Source organism: Magnolia sinica, chromosome 7, assembly GCF_029962835.1.
Source record: "Magnolia sinica isolate HGM2019 chromosome 7, MsV1, whole genome shotgun sequence".
NCBI classification, from domain to species: Eukaryota; Viridiplantae; Streptophyta; class Magnoliopsida; order Magnoliales; family Magnoliaceae; genus Magnolia; species Magnolia sinica.
In genome coordinates, this window is record NC_080579.1 from 87513918 (window position 1) to 87535657 (window position 21740).

The following is a 21740-nucleotide window of genomic DNA, read 5'->3' on the forward strand; positions in this document are numbered from 1 at the left end:
ATGAAATAACATGAGATTCATTGACCTTAATGCCTCCTCGGATCGATTGGTTGTAATGTATTTCAATAAAACAATTTTTACAGGGAATCCTAAGATACTCTGCCACTTTCATGCATAGGGCATATGAGGTGAGAAAGGGTAGGCCGATCAGTCAAGTCATCTGACTTCAGATTGATCCATCTCTCGCATGGGCCACACCATCAAAATCAGTAGATGACCAGCAACGCAAACGCACCATAGCTTGTATACAAATACTTAAACTCAAATTGCTAAAATTTTGAAACACTTGCCTTTAAGTCATAGTCTCAGTCGAATAATCCTAACTTCTAAATCATGGACATTTTTTTAGTGTGTTTTAAAATCATACATTTTCTTTTATTGTGATTCTGGTGTAATTTGAGTTAAATGTTTTTTTTTTTTTTTTGGTTCATTTTTTGGAGGTGGGAAAATCATATGTTTAACAAAAATGCCATTGGCTACTAATTTCAATTGTTGCCACTTAATTGTGCGACTAGCAACATTAGATAATTTACAATCATAACCATCCAATAAATGTCCACCAATCTTGACTTGTTTAGTTTTCTAATTACAATAATTATTGGTTGGAGATGGGTAATAAATACTTACCATTGTATTTATTTTGTGATATCACCTACATTTACATTTAACTATGATAATTATATCAGGGTTCTTTTTATTGAGGCATTATTGAAAAAATGGGCCTTTTGGCATGTAAAAATGTAATTATTAGAATTTCCTTGGCTTGTTTACATTATGTGTATTTGATTTTATTTTTTGTACATAGTTTTCTCTTAAGCAAATGCCGTCAAAATATAATAACAGGTAATTTACTTTGAATTACACTAGAAATTGAAAAACTAAACAGGCCTTTACAGTCAGATATAATAAAATAGCCATGCTTTTTTGTTCATCATACATATCACCTCACCTGTGACCTATCATTTGGACAATTTAATTTTAATTATTCATATGCCACCTATTTAATTTTTTAAGTAATTTTCCTGTGCCTTCGTATAATCAATCACACTTGGCCGAGTATTAAAAATTTTATGGTCGAAATTCGAATCTCGCGGCGATGGTTATTTTCAAGTTTCGTTGTCTCCCTTGCCTCCCGCTCTCCATTTCTTGCTCCGACTGCAGCTACCCCGCCAGTAGCTCCGCCCAATCACCCCCGGAACAAGTTAGCATATCCAACTATAACGAATCTAAAATGCACACAGTCTCCCCAGCTCCCCTTTAAATTCTTCAGAGTGAAGAAGAACCTCCTCCAACTGTCACTGACTGCATCCAGACTTCCAATTCCCCTGTTCTTGCCATATTCCACCTCCGGCTCATTTTAGTACACACCCTCTGCTTCAATTTCATACTCTCTCTCTCTCTCTCTCTCTCTCTCTCTCTCTCTCTCCCCCTCTCTCTTCATCTTCTCGTCCCTATATACCTCTCTCTCTCTCTCTCTCTCTCTCTCTCTCTTCTTTTTTCTCTTTGAAATTCTTCGTGTCGCTGCAGATTTTTCTAGGGTTAGTGTTTTGGTTTTAGGATCAGATGTCGACGATGTCGGAAGGTCAGCTCCCTTACTCCGTCCCGAAGGAGGAGAACTCTCCGGAAAATGCCATCATCTTCGTTGGGATCTCTCTGGTGCTGGGGATCGCCGTGCGGCATCTCCTCGGCGGCACCAGAGTGTCTTACACGGTCTCCTTGCTCGTACTCGGCATTGCCCTCGGATCTCTCGGTTAGCTTCATTCGGTTATCTTATCTTTGATCCTTTTCTTTCTGAGCTTCTATTCTTTTAGTCTCTATTCATTAGCCAGTTAGATTCTAGAAAATTATGAAATTTGAGTTTGACTCGGAAAAATGGTGGAGTTCATTTTCTTCTGATTTTTTTTTTTTCGTTTTAACGAAATTCATGTTGGTAGAAACCGAAGGGGCCGTTTGGATGCCCATAAAGTTAAGTTCTGAACACTTTATGCTCGAAAAGAGTTTCAGGTGTTAGTGGTTTAGGTGCTATTCTGTTTGGCTTTTAAGTAGTAGCCTGTCTACAGGTAAACAGATTATGTTTTTGGCTAACTTGTAAAGTTTTTACAGTGAATAAAATAGGTACTGACACCCCCAGAAAGCTTGGGGTGGTAAATCCCACCAAAATCTGCAAATCACATAAAACCGGCTTTTTGTTTTTTGGTTCCCTAGGAGAGCATCAAAATAAGCACATGTTGGATGGATATGATGTCCTGCACCCATCACAATAGGCCCTGCAGACAATCTGAAAGGTTTTTAATGGTGGGCCCACACATCATGAGTGTGTATCAATAATTGTGTTCCACTATGTATAATTTCTTTTGTTTGTAGGAACTTAACATATAATATGAAACATGACATTTTGCCCCAAAAAAAGGGTGCGTTTACGTGTAAAGTTTTACAACTTGTAAATACTTTACATGCAAATTTTTTCCATCCAAAAACCTGCCTATAAAGTGTTTACCTATAACCCGTTTACAACTAAGGATTTTATAGGCATCCAAATACTGTAAATGCCCCGTAAATAACGAATTATTACAATTTCATCTCTTTGAAACTAGGCGGGTATTTCTACTTCGAAAAACAGTCCAAAAGGACTGCATAAATTTGTGGGCCCCACCATGATGTATATAACATATCCATGTTGTCCATCTGTTTTACCAGAACATTTTGAGGCATGAGCCGAAAAATGAGGCAAATCCAATATTCAAGTGGCCCACACCAAAGTAAACAGTGGCCCGAAGAAGTTTTTAACGGTGGGTGTTTGATTCCCTTTTTCCTGTGGTGTGGTCCGCTTGAACTTTGAATCATGCCCTAAATTCAGTTGGCATAACGGATGGATGGTGTGGATAATCCACATGCATCACGGTGGGCTCCACATATATTTGGCAGCATCTTCCATTTTGGCATAAAAAGTAGGAGTGAAATCAACCCTCGGAACGATGAGGTAATTACTAAAGGAAATAATTATTACCCATTTGTAATGCATTTATATTTACTTTAGAAAATCAAACATGCCCTTGGTTATAAATGGTTTACATTTAAATAGATTACTAGTGGTCTTTGGATTCCCGAATTTGCTTGTGAAGTGTTTACAAGCAGTAACACTTTATAGGTAAGCTCTCTTTTATTCTCCTAGAAAAAGGCTATGCTTATTATTATTGTTGTTGTTGTTATTGTTTTTAAACCTGAAAAGACATTAAACCTAGTAGAGCGCGATAGTTGATACACATGCATGGTATGTGGGGGTCATGTGATGTATATAGTACATCTAATCTATCTATCGTGCGTATCCCTTATAGCTCTCCTATAGCCCAAAAAAATTGGCTGATTGAGCATTGGGTGGGCTGCATGACATGGAATAGTTGGGATGGGGCTCCTACCATTAAAAACCTTCAAAATTGTGTGCGGGTCCATTGTGATAGGTGCAAGACATCCGATCCGTCTAGCATGCTTTCCTAGCCAAGAGAAGCACTGTTTATGTGATTTAAAGATTTTGGCTTGATTTACTATCCATAGCTCTGTGTTGTGAGCAGTGTTTTAAATAGCGGTAGCGTGTTGCGTAGCGTTCAACCCTCCGTAGCATGTAGCGAAATAGCATAGCGTGTAGCGTAAACTACACAATACTTCCATTTTTTAATTATATATATATATATATTAAATAGTAAGAAAAAAGCAAAATATATAAATGTCACATTCTTAAAAATAACAATGCAAATCCACCTCTTCACGCACCTCAGTGGGCCCCACTATAGAAAATAATGCACATCCACCCCTTCACGCACCTCAGTGGGCCCCATGCGGGCCACACGATAGAAAATAATGCACATCCCACCCCTTCATGCACCTCAGTGGGGCCAACGTGGACTACACCATAGAAAATAATGCACATCCCACCCCTTCACGCACCTTAGTGGGGCCCACGTGGGCCATATCACAGGAAAAAAAGTATAAAAAATAAAAAACCGATAGTAACCAGCATTAAAAGGAAAAAAATGAGGAAAAAACTGAAAATACCAAGTTATTTTCATTGTACATCGAAAAAATTCAAAAAAAGGAACGAGCGTACCTATTTTTGTCTCAAGATGAGATTGAATCAGTGAAAACTGCAAATGTTGAAGCTCCACAGCGATCGGTTTGTGTTTGGAAGCAGTTTTTCCAACTCAAGATTGAAAAGTGGGGAGAGGAGCAACGTCAGTAGCGTCGGTTTGCGCTTGGCAGCAGATTTTCGACTTCAACATTGAAGGGTGGGGAGAGGAGCAGCGTCGGCAGCATCGGTTTGGGCCTGTAAGGGGATTTTCGATCTCCACATGGAAGGGTGGGGAGAGGAGCTACGTCGGCTGCTTTCGATTTGGGTGTGGAAGCCTTTTGAATTGGGTTTTTTCTTTTTTAACTTAAGTTGTGGCTTGTGGTGTGAGTTCACCACTATTTCATGCAGTGAAAAAATAAAAATAAAAAATACCAGACAGGTAACGCACGCTACCTACGCTACACGCTACGACGCTACAGGGGATAAACGCTATTTGTGACTCTACGTAGCGATTTAGTTACGCAACGCTACGTAGCGTACGCTACCGCTACGCTACGGGCGCTACCGAAAACACTGGTTGTGAGTACCCACTTTAGACACTGTAAACACTTTACAAGTTAACCAAAAACGTAAACTGTTTACTTGTAAACACTTAACTACTTAAAAGGCAAATAGGATAGCTTGTAAACAATTTACGCCCAAAACTCTTTTAAGGTGTAATGTGTTTAAAACTTAAAATTTTACAGGCATCCAAATGACCCTTTATATTTGTTTACTAAAACTATTTTCTATTTCATTTTTTTGTTATTTGTTTGTATGTTGCTTGGCCCAGCAACTGTTTAGTGGGGCCCACCTTCCCTTGATTCTATTTGTTTGTCTAGTGGGACTAGTCATAAGATGGACCATGCCATCGTAATCTATTTCATTGGGATCAGTTAGACTATTTAGAGAAAGATATAGTTGATGTTCTACATTTAACAGGCAAAAGCCTTGAGGGAGAATTTTGGGGATGAAAGCAAAGAGAAAACGATATGGAAGCAAAGAGAAACGATTCCCCTTTGGTTTTCTGTGTATTTGAGATAACCCAAAGGGTTGAATATATAGAGATTTATAGTCATCTATACAAGGTAAATGATAAAGACAAAATCATTTATCTATGGAAATTAGACATACAAGGCTTGTGGCTATACAAGGCTTGTGGCTATACAAGCCATGTGGCTATATAAGGCATGTGGCTATACAAAGCATGTGGCCATGCGGCCTGTCTAACACCCCCCCTCAAACTAATGCTGGTCATTGACAAGTAATAGTTTGCCAACTAGAAATGAGTGACGCGCAGAAGTGAGAGACTTTGTGAGAATGTCTGCAATCTGATAATGGGATGCAACATGTGGAAGAGAAATGAGCCCAGACAGAAACTTCTCTCGGATGAAGTGACAATCAACTTCACTATGCTTTGTCTGTTCATGAAAAACAGGGTTAGAGGCAAATCTGAATGGCACTTAGATTATCTACTTGTAGTGGGGTAGAATTGTGTAGATGAATGCTCAAGTCAGAAAGAAGTCCACGTAACCAGACAAGTTCACTATAAGCAGCTAACATTGCTCGATACTCGGCCTCCGTGCTTGATTTGGAAACAGTGGCTTGCTTCTTAAACTTTCAAGAGATGAGAGAAGTGCCGAGAAAAATACATTAGCCAGTTGTAGATCGTCATGTGAGAGTGTAACCAGCCCAATCAGCATCCGAATAAGCACGAAGGTCTAGAGTTGCCGTGGAGGAGAAGAACAGTGATTGATCTAGAGTTCCACGTAGGTACCATAGAATGCGTAACATTGCAGTCATATGAAGAGTCCGAAGAGTAGAAACAAACTGGCTGGCAACTTGGAAAGCGTAGGCAATATCAGGGTGAGTCATTGTTAAGCAAACCAGACTCGCAATCAAACGGCGGTATAATGTGGGCTGTGCAAGAAGATCACCATTGTTACGGCCATATTGAACGTTAAGTTCTAAGGGAGTCTGAACTGTCTTCTGATCTGTTAATGAAGGCAGAGTGAGAAGATCCTTGGTATATTTACGCTGGCTGACCAGGATCCCACGTTGAGAACATGAAAATTCAAGCCCAAGAAAGTATGTTAGATGGCCGAGGTCCTTCATCTTGAAGGATGATTTTAGAACTTCCTTTAATACCGAGATGCCAGTAGTATCGCTACCAGTCAGGAGGAGGTCGTTAACATATACGAGAACAATGACAATTCCGTGATCATTGGTGCGTATAAATAAGGATGGAACATGACCACTTTGAGTAAAGCCAACACCCGTAACAACATTGTGAAAGCATTGGAACCATGCCCAAGGTGCTTGTTTGAGGCCGTACAGAGCTTTCTTTAGGCGACATACCTTATTGTCAGGGATTAAAGAGATAGGAGGAGGTTTCAAATATACTGTTTCTTAGAGGTCTCTATGAAGAAAAGCATTTTTCACATCCATCTGAGCGAGTGGCCAAGAACGGACAGATGATATTGCCAGAAGAGTGCGAACAGTTTTCATCTTAGCCACAAGAGCGAATGTCTCATTATAATTAAATCCATGTTCCTGTTTGTATCCCTGAGCTACAAGCCGAGATTTGTATCGATCCAATGATCCGTTTGACTTGAGCTTTATAGAATAAATCCATTTACAACCAATTAATTGTTGGTCAGTGGGTCGAGTGACAATGTCCCACGTATGATTACCATCCAATGCTGTAAGTTCTTTTGTCATAGCCTTCTTCCAACAATCATGAGTGGCTGCCTGAGCGTATGAAGTAGGAATAGATACAGTATCCAAAGTAGCATTCATGGCAAACATAGAGTATATCAAGCGATCAGGTTGTCGATATACACGAGAGGAACGACATCAAGGTGAGTTTTGGATCGGCAACAGGTACAGTAGGGAGAGTAATAGGTGGAGGATCTGTACGTGGCCGTCGTGAGTAAACCTGTAACGGACAAGGGAGAGTACTCGAGGCAAAAGGAATGTCAGGAAAGGTGGTAAGACCAGGAGAGTTTGGTGCGAGCGGAGGAGGAACAAATGAATGAAAGACAATATGCTCAAGAAAAACATGTCGTGATACTCAAACACGATGAGAGACCGGATCATGACATCGAAAACCCTTCTGAGTTTCTTCAAAGCCTAAGTACATACATTTGACTAATTTTGGAAATAGTTTGTTACGTTCACGTGATGCCAGATGAACATAACATACACAATCAAAAACACGAAATGTGGAATATGTAGGAGGTAAGCCGGTGAGAACAAAGTAGGGAGATTTACTGGTCAGAACTTTCGTTGGCATTCGGTTAATCAAGTAAATTGAATGTAACGTTGCTTCGGCTTAGAAAGAATGATGAACACTCATAGCTGTCATCAGGGTGTTGGCAGTTTCAACAATATGGTGATTTTTTCGTTCAATCACCTCGTTCTGTTGTGAAGTATCAGAACAGGTGGTCTAATGAATAATCCCATGACCCTGAAGATATGTTCGAAAATCCGTTGAGAGATATTCTCCCCGTAAGTTAGAGCGGAGAGTTTGAACTCTTACCCGAAATTGAGTGTTCGCCATGGAGTGAAATAACTTGAATTTTTCAAAAACCTGTGACTAAGAGTGCATAAAGTAAATTCAGGTGTAACGTGTGAAATCATCAATGAATATGACATAGTATCGCAATCCAGATAGTGACATAATTGGTGAAGGACCCTAGACATCCGTATGCACTAGTTCAAACATAGATGATGATTTTGTAGTACTTAGAGGAAAGGACATACACTTACTCTTTGAAAGACAACATGAAGAACAAGAATAATCCAAATCACTTTTATTAAGAGAAATAATCCCTAACATGCCAGAAGAAAATAACTGAATTAACCGATCTGAATGTGGATGACCCAGGCGAAAGTGCCAGAGTTTTCACATTTTATTTGCTGAACAAATATCTGATGACGATGGAGAAAAAAAACAACGAGCTGGAGTGACAGACAGGTCAAAGTCCAGCACGTACAGACGACCATACCGCCTACCCTTCCCAAGTACCTTCCTCGTTGCCAGATCCTACACAAAACAACAGTTTGGGAGAAATATGACTAAGCAGTTCTTGGATGTAAGTTGATCAAAAGAAATTAAATTGGAGGAAAAGTTAGGGACATGAAACATATCACGAAGGGTGAACTGGCGATGGGCAGAAGGAGAGAAAGTCAATGATCCAACGGACTGAATGGGTAATCTAGTGCCATCTGCAGTGGAAATAGCCTGATTTCCAGTGTAGGGACGAATGTCGCGAAGATGGGATATGTCACCAGTCATATGATTGGAAGCACTTGAATCAAAGAACCATGTAAAAGATGCGGATATACCTGATATTCCGTCCGCAGAGAGGGCCTGCACGATCTGCTGGAGCATCGCAGGAGTCAAAGATGAGGAAGGTCCTTCAACAGAAATAGTAGATGCAGTATCACTAACAGAAGGCTCGGAAGAAATAGTCGCAGAAGTAGCAGAAAGAGCACGACCACGACCACGACCTCGAACACCACATCCACGGTCGAAAGAGGATGTATAGGCATGTGAACGGCAGTCCTGAATACCATGACCAGTCCGTCGACAATAAGCGCACCAATCTTTGCACTGAGCGACGACATGTCCCACTTTGTTGTAGCCACGACAAGTTAAATGAGTGGAACTACGGTTTGGTGCAGAGGTGGATGCAGCGAGTACCAGATCAGATGGTCCCTTAGTTGGGGACGTGGGAGAGAGAACTTTCAGACGTTGTTCCTTAGCCAATAAATCATTAATAACCGAATTCAATGAAGGAGTTGGGCTACGGTTTAGGAGAGCAGCCCTATAATGTTCAAATTGCGAATGCAGCTTCATAAGAAACTGTCGAACGTGCGCACTATCACACATTGATTGGAAGATCTTAAAGTTATGAGGAAATTTTGGATCCATCATAGCCATCTCTGTTCAAATTGTAACAATGGTAGAGTAAAATGTTTGAATACTTTTGTCACCCCGAGTAAGGTGAACCAGATCTTGTTCCAGGCGGTATAACCGAGCTGCATTACTCTGTTGATAAATAGTCTGGAGATGTTCCCACATAGCCTTAGCAGTGCGATGTGGCGTGAGGCTAACAACAATTGACCGATTCGCCGAATCGAGAATCCAGGTAATAATCCATCCATGGGGTGTTAACCACAGCAGGCTATTCTCAAAGCCAATATGATTCATCACCGTTTATTCTCAAGTTTAATTCAGATCTTGTTGCTTTATTGGTCTATGTTGATGATATTCTCATCACAGGAAGTGATGCTCAAGGAATTGCCGATCTCAAATCCTCACTTCACTCCTCATTTCATATGAAGGATATGGGGCCATTAACATATTTTTTGGGTTTTGAAATTTCTCATAATACTCAAGGTTATCTCATGAGTCAAAGGAAGTATACCTGTGATTTGATCAAGCTAGCAAACCTTACGGATAACAAGACCCATGAGATTCCTTTAGAATTAAATGTTAAGTATGGGAAAGATGATGGAGACCTTCTCTCAGATGTTACATCCTATAGGCAACTGGTGGGGAAATTAGTCTATCTCACTATATATCGTCCTGATATCTCATATGCAGTTCATGTTGTTAGCTAGTTTGTCAAGGCTCCTTGCACAATGCATATGATGGCAGTTCATTGCATTATTCGATACCTTCGAGGTACCCTCAATCAAGCGCTTCTCTTTCCATCATTGTACACTACAATTATCTGCTTACTCTGATGTAGACTGGGCAGGTTGTCCCATTTCACGACGATCTACCATTGGCTATTGTGTTGTCTTAGGACAATCATTGGTTAGTTGTAAGTTTAAGAAGAAAACCACGGTATCTAGATTCAGCACAGAAGCCAAATACTGTGCAATGGCAAAGGCATGTAGTGAAATTACTTGGTTCCGGGGATTGTTGACAGATCTTGGGATTCATTTGTCTTTGCCAATTCCATTATATGCTGACAATCTTAGTGCGATTCAGTTGGCTTCCAATCAAGTATTTCACGAGCGCACTAAACACATTGAAGTTGACTGCCACTTTGTGAGAGAAAAATACACGGCTGGAATCATTTCTCTTCCTCATGTGACATTAGAGTTACAACTTGTTGATTTATTTATCAAAACTATGACCTCATTCCGCCATAGGTTTCTTCATGTCCAACTGATGTTGGTTCATTATCCCACATCAGTTTTTTTTTTTTTTGGGGGTGGAGAATATTATGTATATGGGTGTGAGCAATGTTTGAAATATCGGTATCATGTTATGTATCGCATTCTTGGAATACGGATATGTATCGGTTATCACATGGGATACATCAATTGTATTGTGTAATGTATCACTATTGTTGGAAAAATGGGGAGACATTGGGAAATTGGTCGAATTTTTCAATGAAACTTTAGTGATTGTTAAAAAAGACATCAATACACACTTGTAAACCAAAACATTACAAAAAACAAGTACACACAATAGGTTTTCTTTGTATGGGGTCCTGATCTATGCATTGTCTAACTGAATTGATGCAAGTATATTCAATGTCTATTAATATAACTTATAAATGTAAGAAGACGTGTGGAAACACAAGAAATATATTCAAAAGCAAAAGAAGAATCACTAGATTAGGTTACATACATGTTTGATTTTATGTTTGGACACAAAGATTGCAAATGATTTGCGAGAAATTGGGAAATTTTGATTTTTTTTTTTCAATTTTTCACAACTTGGCCCATCTCCAAATCTCGAAATTGAAGCTCTCAATCCATGATTTTTCGTGCAGATTTGTAACAATTTGACACTAATTTAACATGATTTACAGAAAATAAAATGATTGAAATTCAAAAATGCTCACCAGATCAAACATGTGGGATATATCGCACTACTTGTGCGTTTCGTATTGCACAGGTGGGATACAAGATATATCGTGGGATATATCGGCCGATATCGTTGATATTTAAAACACTAGGTGTGAGAATATTGTGTATATGAATTATTAGTTGTAATATACAATGTATAGAGAAGCTCTAAATAAGCTTCCCAGTATAGTCTTGTAGAGTGGTTATTTAAACCCACCTTTGGGTTGAAGAAATACAGAAAAACATTCTCCAGATTCTTGAGTTTTTAGTGCCGTGCAGCGTTGAAATTGCAGCGTCCGTGCGGGCGCTAGGGCACAAGTCTCTGGTCGTTGCGTTACTAAAGTAGGGTCGCGATCAAAGCTCACCGATCTGGTCCGTCCAGGGATACGAGTCTTACAATTGAAAAACCGTTCTTTTATATTATTAAAATTCAATAATTACATAAATACCTTTAAGCAACAAAAGCAAAAATCCCAACCATGTCTTAGATTACTGTAAACAAAATAAACTTAGCATGTTGTCAAACCTAACACAGAACATGCAGCTGTTTTTAGAAGTTTTGGTGTGAAGTTTTTCACTTTATTATAATGTTACTTTGTTGTGTGGAGGTTAATCGTCATGGCAACTTTGTGGGCAATCTGGAAAGAGAGGAATGAGCAGGGCTTTAGAAATAGGAGGTCATCGGAAAATGGGGTTATTAGAGCAATCATGGATCTTGTTAGGCTATGGGCTCCTTAAGTTAAATCAGCCACAGCTGACTTTTCCTTTCTGGTGGTTTGCTAATTGTGCGTTGTTTCTTTTCCTGCCTTTTGGTAGGCTTTCTAATAAAATTCTTTGTTATCTCTTAAAAAAAAGTTACTTTGCTGTCCTTCTATATGTGGTCTCTCATTTTTCATTTCCTTTTGCGTGCAACAACTTTTGGCTACCAATTTAACATACCTAGTTGTCTAGCATACAAATGCATAGCTTCATCTTTGTTCCTTGTTGCATAATATAGGAGGCAGGTTTTGTCATGAAAAAAATAGGTAATCTTATACTTATTTGCATATGATTACAGATGCGCATATTGGACTACACTAGGTATGGAATGTTGGACAAGGCATTGGAGGCTTTTGGTGATCTTGGAGATGATGAAGAACTGGGACCTACCAACTGGCCCACTGTGAAAAGATACATCTCATGCTTAAATAACTTGGAAGGAGGTCAGGTGCATCCTCATAGTGTATCAGCAAGCAAAAAATATCTCCACACTGAATTTAAGAGATACGCGAGAACGTCTTTTAAATGGTAATTCCATTCAGTCTTGAGTTGCTAATTAGGACATTCTTTACTTGATTAGTGACAATTTTCTGGTGCGGAGATAGCTGGAAACAGATAAGAATTTGGTAACATGCTTCTTTAGCGTTGTGTTTACACCAGTCAGGAGGAATTAGTTATTATTGTTGAAACTGTTACCTTACATGTACTTAGGGTTGATGGTTATTGAATTTAGTTATGGCCTATTATTTTAAGAGGAGAATCAATGGATGTTGGATGTCCAAGGCAACCCTAATGGAAGATCTTGAATCTCACCATGTTGAGCTTTAGGGGGAGTGTGAATAGAACTCATGTGTGGTGTGTCCTATGGTAGGAATATGGGTTCTCATTCCCAGTCCCATCTATAAAGAGGCTTATTTAATCTAGTCTGTGAAGAAAGGGTGTAAGCAATGTAGCCTTCTGGGGACATAAGAGCTCTAATCGATTAAGAGTGCCCCGGCCTTTCTATAGTACATGTCTCTTTTGTTTCTTGTTTCTTATTTGTTTAAAACCTAGGGTTTGAAAGAAGAGGTGGTTGGCTTGAGTGATAAAGAAGATGGGGGACATGGGAGAGCGAGGGGGGGGGGTTGAGGGTCAAATACTGCATATTAAACCCCAATTATTTCCTGGATTTACAAGCATGATACTGGTTAATGACCCGATTTAATCATATTTGTGATGCAGAGTATATTTACGGGCATGGGCTGGAAAGGATGTTAAAAGCATGGATTTAAAGCTCAGGCGTTACCAAGGGCAAGGGACGGACTCCAGGGGACAAAGATCGAAGAAATTACACTCCAGGGGTCCGAGAAAATCGAGAAATTGAAGCTCAAGTGGCCTGAAAAGTGTCCAGAATGCAAGATCATAGGGTTCCCACCATCTGATTGGTTCAAAACTCCATACGTGGCCTGAGGACCATAAATGAACCGTACACATAAAATTGCAGCTCCTGGATCACTGTGAAAGCGGCCCAACAGACAGATCAGCCCACAAATTTCTGATCTGGGGCCCACCTGATCTCTGGATACACCTCATCTTCGGTCTCAATGCCTTGAATCATGTGAAGAACCAGATGGACGGAGTAGATTTCTCACAAACATCTCTGTGGGACCCATACAGTAGTGCACGTACACGTTATGCAGGTGCACCGGGCGCACACCAAAAAAATCCAAATCTCGGTCAGCAAGCGCTGACCGAGCTCTCCCTCTCCGTTTCGAATTCCTCCCTGCGGAAGAAAAAAAAGCTTGCGGCTCTTTCCTGTGGGCCCCACCCATTGTCCAAATAAAGAATCCAAGCCATTCATCGGGTCCATAACGGCCTGCTCACCAAGTCCTAGGCGACAGAATTTGACTATACAGTGGATACTGATCTCTAGCTGCCCCAAACGTGTGACGGACGGCTGAATGAAATCAGCCCTGGACTGCACCGATTTTTATCCAAAAACAGTGAATCCTGCCTGTTTTTTCGAGCTGATACGAATAGACGGAGTGGATCTTTCAAAACACCAGTAAAGTGGGCCCCACCACACGTCAGCACGTGCTCTGTTATGGGCGTTCGTGAAAACCCGACGCTGCTCGGCTTTCTCGGGCCATTATACATCCATGGCGGTGGTCGGACGCGTGATCCAGACCGTCCAATACATCTGGGCAATGATCTAAACCAAGGTGTAGGTGAGATTACTCAGTATCACGATAGGGATCGCGCTCCATCTTGCTGGACGGTGAGACAGTCGCTGCACAATCCACTTGGTGGACCGCCTCAGCTGCAGGCCAAAACGGTCAATCTCAGACCGAAATCTCGCCATTAAACCGATGGACGGTGTTGATTCCTCATGCAACACTGATCATGGGCCCCACCAACAGAGAAGCTCGGTCCGCAAGTCTGGCTTGCGCACGCTGCTGCGTAAGAAGTCCCACCAACTCTCGGGCCCTGGGGCTATAAGAAAGAGGGAGGAAAGCATAGAGGGGATCGGCGGCTGGAGAGAAACAGTGAGAATTGGCAGGGATCCAAGAATGCAGGGAGGTTGGAACGTGAAGCACAGGAAAGCGATGAAAGTGGGCAGCCATGGAGCAGACAGAGAAGATTGAGAGTTTGTTTCTTTTTCTTTTTATTTTTATTTTAATTTGTTTATTTTATTTTTAAGAGATCCAGCCCATCCATGTCTGGCTGAACCTCTTAGCTAGGGCTAAGAGGTGAAGCTTGTATTGAGATGGAAGACTTTATTTAATTATTATGAATTAAACTTGATTGTGGTTTGATTATTCAAGGAATATTTTTCTTAGTTTTTAATGGTCTGTTGTGACTGAAATTACAATGGGTTTGCAATGGCTTTGAGTATTTCTTTTCCCTTCTTATGTTTATGAAGTCAGGAACCCCTGTTGTTCATCATTGTCCTATGGGCATGGTAGGATGACAGTACCCTTCCTGATCTTCATACATTGTTGATTGGTTGGTAATTAGTTTAACCCTATTGTTTGCTTTGTCTCCTGGGCATGGTAAGATGATGGAGTCCATTCTAATTCATAAACCTTTCATCTCTTGAAAACCAGATCAAGTAAGTTTGAATTCCATAATCCTTGATGCAGGCATAAGATCTCCCTGATCTCTACAAGTGGATCCTCTGAAACCCTAGTTTCCTTCCTCAGAATTCCTTAAAGTTTTGGATAATTATTCCACAATTGTTTCTTAAATTCTATTTGGTTTAGATCACATCTTAGTCTAGTTCTATTTCTACCTAGTTTCAGGAAATGTACAAGTTTCAGTCCCTGTGGATTCGACCTCGGTCTTACCGAGTTTATTACTACATCACAACCCTATACTTGGGGAGTGAACAAGTTTTTGGCGCCGTTGCCGGGGACTGACGGTTACGATTCTCTGAAATTAATTGGTTTTAGAATTAGGTTAGGATAAAAGTTTTTCTTTTATTTTATTCTATTTTTAGAACTTAACCTGTTTTCCTGTTTTGTAGGATCCTGACATAAGCTCTTAAATTGGAAATAGTTTATTTTTAGAAACTTTCCTCTTTTGTTTTTAAAAACTAGGTTAGTTATTTCCCTTTTAGAGATTTAACTTCTATTTTTGTTCTCTAGTAACTTTCTAATTTTAACTCTCTTAGAATCTAATTTGTTTCCTAATTTATTTTTAGAATTTTTGTTTAGAAACTAACCTTCCTATTTTGTAGGCCTTTAAGATAGAAATTTCTAATTAGGTAAGCTCCTTCCCTACTTTCTATTTTTCAGTTCTCTTTTAATAATTTACTTTCTAGTTTAGATCTTTTCTAATTTATTTTAGAAATTTCCACTTTCTTTTAAGAATTCCTTCTTTTAGAAATTAATTCACTGCTACCTTTCTTTTAAAGGATTGTTCTTCTCCTTTTTAGAATCTAACTTATTTTGTTTTATTTTGCAGGTCCTTAACTTAGGAGCTTTAATTTGGTAATTCCTTTCCAACTCTCCCTCTCTTTCTTTTTAGATTTTCTTTTCCTTTCTTAGGATTAGGCTTTGAATTTGATTGAGGGCTGCGAGTGTTTCATGCCCAAGTGGGCCCGTGACAACACTCGACGTCTCTTGACTGAAGGAGGATTGGTTGAGGGGTTGACTATCCATCGCAGGACTAGACACCACTCGAAATCCCCTGAGTTAAGTGAAGTTATGGCTGAAGACCAACCTCCTCTACTTCCACCCAGGGTGGAGGATACCCAAGATGAAAATGAGGTGCAACAGGCACCCCCGCCTCCTACCTTACGAGATTATCTACAACCGGCGGGAGTGAGTACGCCCTCATGCATGATTTTTTCTGAAAACATAGGACAAATGGACATCAAGCCAGGAGTTATCCAACTCCTTCCCAAATTCCATGGACTTGAATCAGAGAGTCCATATTTACATTTGAAAGAGTTCAATGAGATTATAGCTACATTATGTTTTCCTAATGTATCTGAGGATACAATTAGGCTGAAACTCTTTCCTTTTTCCTTAAAAGAGAAAGCTAAGACGTGGTTACATTCACTGCGTCCTAGATCCATTGGCACGTGGAACGACATGCAGAGGGAATTCATAAAAAAATTCTTCTCACATCATAAAACGATTACCCTCAGAAAAGCAATCATGAACTTTGCCCAAAAGGAAGATGAAACATTCTTCCAATGTTGGGAAAGGTTCAAAGATTTGGTCAGTTCATGCCCACAACACGGATTTGAAACGTGGCGCATTACAAATTTTTTCTACGATGGACTGACATCTTCCATGCGCCAAATGGTCGAGACAATGTGTAATGGAGAGTTCATCAACAAAGATGTTGACGAGGTATGGGATTACCTCGATAGTCTCGCTGAAAAAACACAATCATGGGACTATTACCCAATGGCGAACACCACGCTTAGGCCGACTCAATTAAAGGAGAAAGGTGGATTATATCTCTTGAAAGAAGAGGATGATCTCAAGTGTAAAGTGACTACGCTCATAAGGAAAGTTGAGGCCATGGAAGGAAAGAAGGATAAGGTCAATGAAATTGTTTGCGGCATCTGTGATTGCAACATTCACACAACTGAAAACTGTCCTACAATACCCGCCTTTCGAGGAGTGTTGAATGAACAAGCCAATGCCGTAAACAACTATCAAAGACCTTTTACTGGACCTAACTCCAATACATACAATCCTGGCTGGAAAAATCATCCAAACTTTAGTTGGAGGAATGGACAAACGGCGACTCCTCCAGGTTTCTTCAATCAAAATCCAAATCAAGTGAAACCTCAAGAGGAACCGGTTCAAAATCCCATACAAGAGCTGGCTCAGGCAATGCGGGGAATTACAGATTTTATGCAAAAGATAGATTCTCGTATGACGGTTATAGAAAAGGGGATGCTTCCTGCACAACCTCTCCCCAATCCTAAACCGCAGTACGAGATTAATGATCTCAGCTCTTCAAATCAGATGGGGCATGCTAAATCCATCACCACTCTTAGGAATGAGAAGATCATTGATAAAACTCTTCCGGTTAGACCCGAAAAATCTTAAGAATCAGAAGAGGACAACAATGATGGAGCTAGTGATGCCCCACAAAAATTAGAACCGGAACTTCTAGAGAAGCCAGTTGCTCCATTCCCCCAACGGTTGGTTTCACCAAAACCTCTCTCTAACTCTCAGGATATCCTAGATGTGTTGAAACAAGTGAAAGTCAACATTCCTCTACTTGATGTCGTTAAACAGATACCTTCATATGCCAAATTCCTGAAAGACTTATGCACGACCAAAAGACGGAAAATTATTCAAAAGAAAATCTTCTTGACTGAGAAAGTGAGTGTCATCCTGAAGCAAGACGTGCCACAGAAATTCAAGGATCCCGGTAGCCCAACCATATCATGTGTAATCGAGAACCATCGAATTGATCACGCACTTCTTGACTTAAGAGCAAGCGTCAATCTGATTCCCTACTCGGTATACAAATAGTTAGGTTTGGGTGAATTAAAACCCACCCTAACCACACTACAACTTGCTGATCGCTCTGTTCGTGTACCAAGAGGGATAATTGAGGATGTGTTAGTCCAGGTCGATAGATTTTACTACCCTGTAGACTTTATCATCCTGGACACCGAACCCATCAATAACATGAGCACTCAGATTCCCGTCATTCTTGGTCACCCATTCCTTGCCACGTCAAATGCAATTATCAATTGCAGGAATGGTGTCATGACTATGTCTTTTGAAAATTTGACATTGGAGTCAAACATTTTTTTCAATAACGGCAGCAACTCAGAGCATGATGACGATTTCCACGACATTAACATGATTGACTCTTTCGTGGAAGATACGACACTGCTGACCTTATCCTCCGACCATCTGGAGACGTGCCTGGCCCACTCCCATGATTTTGATGATGACATGATTAGGGAGACGTGTACCTTGCTTGATACTGCACCGGTACTTGAAGTTAACCGGTGGAGGCCACAATTTGAAGAATTGCCACAAACCGATGTAGTGCCTCTGCCGTCTAATCTCAAGCCGCCAAAGCTTGACTTAAAACCTTTGCCCTCTGATTTGAAATATGCCTATTTAGGTCAAGACGAGACATACCGGTGGTGATCTCTGCCTACCTGGAGAAAGAACAGGAGAGTATGCTCATATCTACTCTCATTGAGCATAAAGGAGCCCTGGGATGGACGATAGCGGACCTCAAGGGAATCGATCCCTCGATTTGTACTCACCGCATATACTTGAGGATAATACAAAAATCGCTCGGCAACCACAACGTAGACTAAATCCAAACATGAAGGAAGTGGTTAAAGCCGAGGTTCTTAAACTATTGGATGTGGGTATTATATACCCTATATCTGATAGTCAATGGGTGAGTCCAACTCAAGAGGTCCCTAAGAAGTCTGGAATCACCATCGTAGCCAATGCTAATAATGAACTCGTGCCAACTAGAGTCACTATTGGTTGGAGAATGTGCATTGACTACAGGAAGTTGAATACCGTCACGAGGAAAGACCACTTTCCTTTACCATTCATTGATCAGATCCTGGAAAGGTTAGCTGGTCATTCCTATTACAGTTTCCTTGACGGGTATTCGGGCTACAACCAGATAGAGATAGCCCCTGAAGACCAGGAAAAGACCACATTTACATGTCCCTACGGCACCTTTGCCTATCGAAGGATGCCATTCGGACTATGTAATGCCCCTGCCACCTTTCAGCGATGTATGCTTAGTATCTTTTCTGATATGGTAGGGCAATATCTAGAGGTCTTGATGGACGATTTCTCTGTTTACGGTCCATCTTTCAGCAAGTGCTTGGAAAGTCTTAAATGTGTGCTGAAAAGATGTGAAGAAAAGAACTTGGTACTTAATTAGGAAAAGTGTCATTTCATGGTTCAGAAGGGAATTGTCCTTGGGCATATCATCTCGTCCAAGGGAATCGAGGTAGATAAGGCAAAAATCGATCTTATCTCTAACCTACCTCCACCCAAGAACATCAGAGACGTGCGATCCTTCTTAGGACACGCAGGATTTTACAGGCGATTCATAAAGGACTTTAGTCTTCTCTTTCGTCCTTTATGCACTCTTCTTCAAAAGGATGCTCCGTACGAGTGGACTGAGCAATGCCAGGAAGCTTTCACCAAGCTTAAGGGCATGTTAACCACTGTACCTATCATGCAGCCACCCGACTGGAGCCTTCCTTTTGAGCTTATGTGCGACGCTTCTGATTATGCTCTTGGAGCGGTCCTAGGCCAGAGAAAATATAAGCGACCCTACGTCATTCATTACGCAAGTAGAACTTTAAATTCTGCCCAGGTGAACTACTCGACTACGGAAAAAGAACTCTTAGCTGTAGTGTTCGCCTTGGACAAATTTAGGTCCTACTTGATCGGATCCAAGATCATTATCTACACAGATCATGCGGCACTTAAGTATCTTCTTTCTAAGAATGATTCTAAGCCCCGTTTGATACGATGGATCCTTCTACTCCAAGAATTTGATTTGAAAATTAAAGATAAAAAGGGAGTAGAGAACATAGTGGCCGATCACCTTTCTCGCCTTAATACCTCTGAGTCCCTTGAGACGACTCATATCAATGACATGTTCCCTGATGAGCAACTGTTCAGAGTCTCCCATTCACCTTGGTTTGCTGATATTGCTAATTATCTTGCTACAGGTGCCATACCGACACAGTGGAATGCGCAAGATAAGAAGAAATTTTTCACCGAGGTGCGCAACTTTTTCTGGGATGATCCTTACTTATTTAAATACTGCCCAGACCAAATCCTAAGGAGATGTGTACCAGACGATGAGCATCAGAGCGTCATCTCCTTCTGTCACTCACAGGCCTGTGGTGGTCACTTTTCTGCTAAAAAGACTATGGCCAAGATTCTGCAGTGTGGCTTTCACTGGCCCACTATGTTTAGGGACACTCATGAGTTTTGCAAAGCTTGTGAGCGTTGTCAGAAATTGGGAGCATTGTCCCGTCGAAACATGACGCCTTTGAATCCCATCCTTATCATTGAAGCATTTGATTGCTGGGGCATCGATTTCATGAGACCATTCCCCCAATCATTTGGGAATCTGTATATTTTGCTCGCCGTGGATTATGTCACTAAATGGGTCGAAGCGATTCCGTGTAGAAAGAATGACCATCGCATAGTCATTAAATTCCTAAAAGAAAACATCCTTTCTCGATTCGGAATGCCTCGAGCCATCATTAGTGATGGGGGCTCACACTTTTGTAATAAACCATTTGAGAGTTTAATGAAGAAATACGGTATCTCTCATAAGGTGAGCACCCTGTACCACCCACAGACAAGTGGGCAAGCTGAGATTTCTAATAGAGAAATTAAACACATTTTGGAGAAAACGGTTAACCCTAACCGTAAGGATTGGTCAATCCGATTGACCGATGCCTTATGGGCATACCGCACTGCCTTTAAAACCCCTATTGGAATGTCTCCCTTTAGACTTGTCTATGGGAAAGCTTGTCACTTGCCTGTGGAGCTGGAACATAAAGCGTATTGGGCGATCAAAAATCTTAATTTCAATCTGGACAACGCTGGCTCGCTACGCAAACTTCAATTGAATGAACTGGAGGAAATCCGAAATGATGCGTACGATAATTCGAGAATTTACAAGGACAAGATGAAAGCATTTCATGACCAACACATTTTACGAAAATCATTCACGCCTGGTCAGAAGGTCCTTTTATACAATTCTCGATTACATCTCTTTCCGGGTAAGCTTCGATTTCGTTGGACCGGCCCTTACATTGTTGTCACTGTTTTTCTGCATGGGGCCGTGGAGATAAGAGATCCCGACAATGGCAAGGAGTTTAAAGTCAATGGACATCGATTGAAACCATTTGTCGAGAAATTTGATTCAGAGGACATGTCCATGCCTCTGACTGATCCTGTTTACCAGGATTGATCTCCTAGTCTGATGGAGGTATAGGTAGGTTTATCGCTTTCATAAGACTAGAGCTGTTGCTTTATTTGTTTGGCTGAAGACGGTAAACTTAGCGCTCCTGGGAGGCAACCCAGCTCATCACTTCATTTTGTTTTTATCATTAGTTAGTTAAATGTTTGTGGGTAACATTACTGCAAACCCTCACGAGACTACAACTCGTCCACTAAGGGTAACCTAGGGGTTTAAAGGCTTGTTGCATACGCTAAATGCAATCGAGAGCACCTACGAAAGTGGTGTAGGTAGGATTTCATTTTTGTTATTATTTTATTTTTGTTGGTTTCTCTCTTGTGCTGACCCGCTCTTACATAGATATCCTTGGAAAGCCTTTTGATTCTTTCGTCCAGGTACTATCTTTCCATCACCCCTATTTTTCCGTTGTCTCATGTGCATTGCATGTTTATTTCTTTTACATTGAGGACAATGTAGATTTTTGGTTGGGGGTGGGAGATTAGGTTTCCTAATCAATGTTTTCTTGGTCTTGAGCAAAAGTTGTGAAAATTTTTAATTTTTCAGGATTTCT

At 40.7% G+C, this 21740-nt stretch overlaps 1 non-coding gene across 1 annotated transcript; it reads right to left on the minus strand.

The window, feature by feature from the left end:
• Positions 1-16362: 16362 nt before the first annotated feature.
• On the minus strand, positions 16363-16469 carry LOC131252215 (small nucleolar RNA R71). The gene has a single exon (XR_009174247.1). It is a non-coding gene; the product is annotated as a small nucleolar RNA R71 (small nucleolar RNA).
• Between the last annotated feature and the right edge of the window lie 5271 nt (positions 16470-21740).